Below are 7375 nucleotides of genomic sequence, written 5' to 3'. Positions count from 1 at the left end.
TTTCTGTAAATAAAATATAGAATGACCCTGAAAAAATTTTCGGCATCATTAGTCATCAGGGGATTGCAAATCAAAGCACAATGAGATATCACTTCATATTCACTAGAACGGTAATTACAACAACAACAACAACAGACAATAACATGCATGTGTTGGCAAGCACGTAAAGAAATTGGAATCCTCATCCATTGTAGGTGGGCATGTTAAATCGTACAGCCATTTTGGAAAACAGTTCAGTGATTCTTTAAAAGGTTAAATGTAATGTTACCACATGACCCAACAGTTCCTCCTGTAAGTATATACACATGAGAACTGAAAACAGATGTTCACCCGAAAGCTTGTACACAAATATTCCTGGCAGGATTATTCATAAGAGCCCAAACATGGAAACAATCCAAATGAACTGATGAAGGAAGAAATAAAAAGGGGGACCTCCGTCTCATGACATATGATTCAGCCGTGAAGAAGAATGGAGTGACACCTGCTACAGTATGAATGGGCCTTGACGATCTTATGCTAAACGAAAGAAGCCAATCACGAAAGGCCACATGTATGATTCTGCGTGAATGAAATATCTAGAATGGGCGAATGCACGGAGACAAACAGGCGCATCGGTGATCGCCAGGAGCGGGGGGAGAAGAGGAGTAGGGAATGGTGGCTGATGGGTAGGGGGTTTATTTGGGGGTGATGGAAGTGTTCTGGAGTTAGTGCTGATGGCTGCACAACCTTGTGACTATAGGAAAAATCACAAGTGAATTTTATAGTCTGTGAAACTGCATCTCAGTAAAAGAACTACCCTCCTGCCTTCTGTAATTCCGATTGTCCTGCAACGGGATGGAAAGGATATCCACACTCCAAGAAGAAGGCATCACACAAACAAAGTCACAGAGATAGGAAAGTAAAGGCCACTCAGGGAGTGGCAGACGTGGACAGAACACAGGTGTGTGTCCAGAGAAATCAGGGCATGGAACATCCCTGCAGAACCTCAAGTCAGTGAGCCATTGAGCGAGACACAAACATTTATTTATTTATCAAAAAATCTTGTTAAGGTGTATTCATTTCTGAGAGACAGAGCACGAGTGGGGAAGGGGCAGAGAGAGAGAAAGAGAAACACAGAATTCAGCGGGCTCCAGGCTCTGAGCTGTCAGCACAGAACCCAATGTGGGGCTCGAACCCACGAATCGTGAGATTCATGACCTGAGTTGAAGTCGGACCCGAGCCAAAGTTAAGTGGGGCTTAACCCACTGAGCCACCCCGGTGCCCCAATATAAATATATTTAAATTTAAAAGCGCTCCTTTGAGTGCTTCAATGAAAAGACCCGGTCCCTCCCCATGCAGAGCCCAACAGTCTAGCTGGGGTGACACTAAACAAGTATTTAATTCCAATTCAGTCACTCAGTGATCAGGGTGGGAAGGGCTGGGAGTTCAGGTGCTCTGGAAACCAGTGATGGTGGATGTTCTCGGGTGTGAAGAGATCCAGGGAGGCGTTCCAGGGGAAGAGGCCAGTTCAAGCTAAGAAGGGCCTAACGTCCAGGCCGGTGGCTTTCGGCTGAACGTGGAGGCAGCTGGGAGCCATTTGAAAGGTTGGGTCTGGAGAGAGATGCGGCCAGAGCAAAGCCAGAGGAAGACTCGGCCAGTGGTGGCTCTCCAACTCAACACTGTGACAATCTTGTCCAAACACCGCACGTTGCCAGCAAAGCAGGGGCAGGCAGAGCACGTCTTCGACGACAGTTTGTGGGCTCCCTGTCCTGCTTCATCCTCCCAGACGTTGGAGGAAGGACATCCGTGGCCCTTTGGGAAAAGGTGGACTTAGCATGGCAGGCCTCTCTTCCTCCTCAGTGCTGAAAGCAATCAACCCAGGCCCCTTCCTGGATGTGGTTTCTTTTTTTGTTTTGTTTTTTTTGTTTTTGGAGGGGGGCTCAGGCAGATACAACGTCATGTCTACCTTGTATTTGCCCCAGTGGAAGCTGTCAAAATGAACTGCTAAATCATGACCTGTGGCCCCTTGATGACTTCCACGGACTCCCTGACAAGTCCTGTAGCCTTCTGCTTCCTGATGCGTGCCAGTCCCTGAAGCCCCTTCTTTCACACCGACCAACTGTGGCCAGTGCTGTTAAGAGGTCTGGAGCAATTCTTGCCTTTCTTTAAACACACACACACACACACACACACGCACACACACACACACAAGCAAACGTACCATTGCGAGGAAATCTCGGTGAGAGCAACAAACAGTTGCCTACCTCTTTCATTCTGTTTCTCCTGCTTGTATGCACCGCCCGGGGCTGTAAGCGCCTCGAAGCCATTATTTCCTGGGCAAGACCGCTCTGTGGAGAGCTGGAGTTGAGCCTGTGGCCTGGCATTACTTTCTCCCCAGGATTGTCCGTCTGGAAAGGAGGGTGACCAAGCCAGTCGGGTTGAGCACAGGGCTTTGAAAAAGTGGGAGCTTGGGAATGGAGCTCCGAGCGGCCAGCTGGCTGGGGGAGCTGTCTGGGAGCCCATCAGTATGCAAGACAGTGAGTCACCTGGACAGCCCCGTTGTACTGGGTGCTATGGGCTCCTTTTGTTAAAAACAAAGCCCAGCAAAGTGGATGTTTGCGAAAGGAGCTTTTTGCTCAGTGGGAAAAAGTGCTCCTACCTTAGAACAGGAAAGGCGTCAGCCATGGTGGCAGAAAGCGAGGGCCATCTTCTCAGAGAGCCACCTGCTGGCCCTTCTCTGGAAGCACGGCTCCTGGAGCTGCCTCTCTGGGGGCCGAGCTCCCTCCGGGTTCTGTTCTGGGAGAAATGGCCTCCCCAGCTCAGGGGAATGTCTCCAGTCCACCACGATGTACCAGGTGGCTGCCCACTTTGGTCTTCCTCACTGAGGCCTTCAGGAGCCCGCAGGCCCTTCCTGTCCACCCCTGCCCTCATCCCGACCTGCTTCTCCAACCCCAGCCCTCCACCAGCCCTTGCCCTCCCCAGGGCCTTTGCACGTCCTCTCTCTGCTCAGGGTGTCTCTCTCCAGCACCTTCTCCAGCTGAGTCCTCCTCACTGCCCCTGTCTCGGTTCAGATAAGCTTCTTTCACAAAGGCCTTTCTGGACCCCTCCCTCTCGGGCAGTCCCTGAATCAGGTCATTCTGTATCCCATTCCTTTGCTTTCTTTTGCTCATGGGCTCTTTAATGGTATCTAAGACGATCTCACTCATTCACGTGCTTCTCCCCTTGTTTGTTGTCTGTGTTCTGTCTAAGAGAGCAGGGCCCTGTCTGTCTGTTTCATCTCTGCCTCAAACACAGTGCCTGGCTTGTCTCTGGAGGTCAGTATGTGGAAAGACATGGATGGAACGGAAAGCATAAACCCCAGAAAGCGAGAAGCTTTACAGCCCAGAAGGGTCTGTGGGAGGTTGCACTGGGCTCCTCGTCATTCCTTCTGTGTCCTTCCTGCTGACAATCTAGGGAAGGGTCCGTTTTCATGGCCACCCTCCATGTTCCTACGGGACTATGTTTCGGGTGCCAGGAATCTGGTTCTTTCCGCCATCCGACACTGCTCTCTCCCTTTCTCGGTTCGGTTTGTCCACACGCTCTTTAATGGCTTGAACAGGGGCTGTATTTATAGGGCAAAGTCATCTTCCACCTCGGAGGCGTCACGGTGTTTAGACATTTCCAGATAGCCGACGTAAAAGCATCGAACCATCAAGAGAACTTCATACCCCATCGGATCAAACCTCACGGTCAGTTTCCCTGGCTGTGGCCAGCACTTGGAGGCACATCCGCACCCCTTGCGGCCAAGATGCACATGTTTTCCTGGCCACTCCACCCACGTAGAGCCCTAGACTCACCCAGTTTGCTGGCCCTTCCTCCATCCACCTCTCTTTTTTCTCCTCCTTCCCTTTTTGGTTTCTGTCCACCCGTTCCAAGTCTTGAGATGAGTTCACAAGCAGTTCGACTCTGCCCCAGCCTGTGGCCCTACCCTTCGCCCATCCACGCCCGGCAAGGGCTCAGCAGATCCAGAGGGTTTCCTGTGAATTAAGAGCCTTTCTCCTTGGAAGGCAGTTGGGGTTTCCTCGTCTTTGCAAGGGAGCTCTCCAAGGGGAGGCCAGTGGGAACCTCATGGCCCGTGTGTCCCCCAGAGGAGGACCCCACAAAGGAGCAAAACTGGTGTTGGCTCCTCAGAGGCCCGCCCGTGACTTCATCTCACTCTGAGATGGTAACTGGCTCAGGGATCCCTCTGAGCGGCTGGCATCAAACTGTTGAAGTTTCTGGAGTAGCTTTATCTCCATAGGAGAGCTGGGAGCCCCTGAGACCCGGTTCCCACCCTCCCTTTTATTTTTTACAGGGTGTGGTTTTTCATCTCTGGTGAACTAGCCATTTTCATGAGCTTCTCTCAGCCTGGGACTTAATACAAAGACGAACGAGAGAATCTTTCCACTTTTCACACTGGCAGTGACAGGTGGCAGGGCCTTCATTGTCTCCTGAGCGGACGGTGCTGTGCGGAGAATCCAGGAATGAGAAGGAAATCAGAGAGGCTTAGAAGGGGCGAGCTCAGCGGCCTTTGGAGAACCTTCGAGAAGCGGCCCCTTCTCTGCAGCTGTGGGATTCCAAGCCCAGAGCGGTGAAGCAATGAACTTGCTCGAGGTCACACATCAAGGATATGTGATTTATGGTCCACTGTTCAGTTTGGGGAGGAAGCAGGGGTCCCCTTGGACCTCCCTGACTCCGGGACGGGCCCCCGTAAGGAATGTTGGGCCTGTGCTAGGGAACCCGCAGCTCTTTGAACCAAGGAAAAGTGAGTCAATTGCTTGTTCTCTTTAGCTATTGAACTTTAAAAATCTGAGCTGTGGTTCAGTATTTGAGGTGGTATGTGCTTCGGGGGGCGGGGGGGCCTGGGGAGGCATCACGAGTGTGCTGTGGGTGCCGGGACGAGAGGCCTTCTGGTCCTGCCACAGTCTTATTAGGAAACCGAGACCCAGAGAAAACGAGCTCGACAAGTTAAGTGCCGAAAGTCATTGTGCAAGCAGTTTAGGTTCTGGAAAGTCATGAGGAAAAGCGGTCTGGAGGAGGGGACGAGGGGTAGTGGAGCATCAGCCGGGGTGAAAGCCACTCATTTTGGGGGCTGTGTCTTCCTCCTGTATGGATGCCCTTGCCTGAGGCTCCGCCCACAGCAGGTGCTCGGCAGAAGCCTCAGTGATGGAGGCAGCCGGAGGGGGGCAGACAGAACAGAGGGGCAAATGTGGAGGCCATCGGATGTCTATGAGGACCAGCCCAGCGGGTTTGTGGTGGGTTCGCAGGCAGGGTGGGAAGGCTGGGCTGTCTTAGAGTTTGGACTTGCTCTGTGGCCCAGGGGAGCACAAGAGAGGCAAGGGGCGGTGCTTTTTTCTTAAAATTTTTTTTTTTGTTTTAATGTTTATTTTTGAGAGAGAGAGACAGAGCATGAGCAGGGGAGGGGCAGAGAGAGAGACACAGAATCCAAAGCAGATCTGAGTTGTCAGCACAGGCTCTGAGGCTCTGAACTGTTAGCACAGAGCCCGCCATGGGGCTCAAAGTCACAAACCGCGAGATATGACCCGAGCAGAAATCAGAGAGTCAGACACTTAACCGACTGAGCCACCCAGGAACCTGCTTTTTTCTTTTTTAATTGAATTACGGTTGTCACAAGTCACATTGTACACAGTTGTAGGTGTACAACGTAGTGATGGGACAGCCCTGCATTGTCCTATGCTCAGCACAAGGGTAACCGCTGTCTGTCACCACACAATGATTATGACACCGCTGGCTGTATTCCCTGGGCTGTACCTTTCTTTCCTGTGACTTATTCCTGCTGTAGCAGGAAGCCCGGGCCCCCCACTTCCCTTCACCCATTTTTCCCTGACCTTCCACCCTGTCCCCTTTGGCAACCATCTCTGTATCTATGGGTCTGGTTTTGCTTTTGTGTTTGTTTGTTTACTCATTTTTTTTTTTTTTAGATACCACATGTAAGTGATATCCTATGGCACTGATCCTTCTCTGACTTGTTTCAATTAGCACAATACTCTCTAGGTCCATCCATGGTGTTGCAAATGGTAAGAGCCCATTCTTTTTAAAGTCTTCTTTTTGTGTGTTTTTATTTTTTGGTGGGGGGAGGGGCAGAGAGAGAGAAGGGGACAGAGGATTCGAAATGGGCTCTGTGTGACAGCACAGAGCCTGATGTGGGGCTCAAACTCACAAACCATGAGATCACGACCTGAGCCGAAGTTGGATGCTTAACTGACCAAGCCACTCAGGCGCCCAAAGATCTCATTCTTTTTTTTCTTTTTTAACTTCTTTTTTAACATTTATTCATTTCTTGAGACAGAGAGAGACAGAGCACGAGCGGGGGAGGGCAGAGAGAGGAAGACACAGAATCTGTAGCAGGCTCCAGGCTCTGAACTGACAGCAAAGAGCCCGATACGGGGCTCAAACTCACAAACTGTGAGATTCATGATCTGAGCCGAAGTCAGACACTCAACCGACTGAGCCAGCCAGGCGCTCCAAGATCTCATTCTTTTTAATGGTTGAGTACTATATATATATATATATATATATATATATATATATATATATAGTACTATATATATATATATAGAGAGAGAGAGAGACAGAGACAGAGACAGAGAGAGACAGAGATATGCAGACAGACATACAATGGAATATTACTGAACCATTAAAAAGAATGAGATCTTGGGGCACCTGGGTGGCTCAGTTAAGCATCCAACTTGGGCTCAGGTCATGATCTCATGGTTCATGATTATATGTATATGTATATGTATATGTATATGTATATGCATATATCACATCTTCTTTATTCATTTATCTATTGATGGACAGGATTCCGAGCCCAGAACTCACTAGACTGAGCTTTGCCCTTTCATCCTCTTTGCCTCGGCTTTGTGACTTGCCAGATGCAAGGTCATGCCATGTATTCTCTTTCAGGCCTGTGTTCTAGAGAATACACCTTAGGGTGGGGTGCCGGGTGAACACGTGGAGGCAGAGAAACCTCTGGGCTCCGGGAGTTTCAGGCTGCAGATCTGGAACCAGAGTGGTGGTCGAAGGGAGCACCAGGAAGGGAAGGGCTCTGGAGATTTGGAAGTGACTCTCAGGGTGCTTTGGGGATGCACTCCATGGGCATGGAGGTACCATAGTTGGTTTTAGGGGAAGAGAGAATTCTCGGGGGGGGGGTGCTTGGAGTGTGAGGTGACTGTGACATCTGAGAAGGAGCCAAAATGTGGGATTGGAGGTTGGCCGGACAAAGCAGGGTGGGAAGAAGTGGGGCCTTGGTGTCAGACACGGGGAGCCATGAAACTCACTCTGGGGCTTACCAGCTGCGTGATTGGGGTAGGGAGACCGACTCGTCAGGTTGCGCGGGACCGCCCCAGTTTCCCAC

The 7375-nt window shown here is 50.7% G+C and overlaps 1 long non-coding RNA gene across 1 annotated transcript; it reads right to left on the bottom strand.

Moving 5' to 3' along the window:
- Window positions 1–1007: 1007 nt before the first annotated feature.
- Window positions 1008–2416, bottom strand: LOC109255390 (uncharacterized). The gene is made up of 2 exons (XR_002075205.2): window positions 2201–2416; window positions 1008–1791 (listed from the first exon to the last, which is right to left on the bottom strand). It is a non-coding gene; the product is annotated as an uncharacterized LOC109255390 (long non-coding RNA).
- Between the last annotated feature and the right edge of the window lie 4959 nt (window positions 2417–7375).

Source organism: Panthera pardus, unplaced genomic scaffold (assembly GCF_024362965.1).
Source record: "Panthera pardus isolate Hobbes unplaced genomic scaffold, ASM2436296v1 HiC_scaffold_22, whole genome shotgun sequence".
Classification (NCBI taxonomy): Eukaryota; Metazoa; Chordata; class Mammalia; order Carnivora; family Felidae; genus Panthera; species Panthera pardus.
The sequence above is the reverse complement of the archived record's forward strand: the minus strand, read 5'-3'. Positions and strand labels throughout refer to the sequence as shown.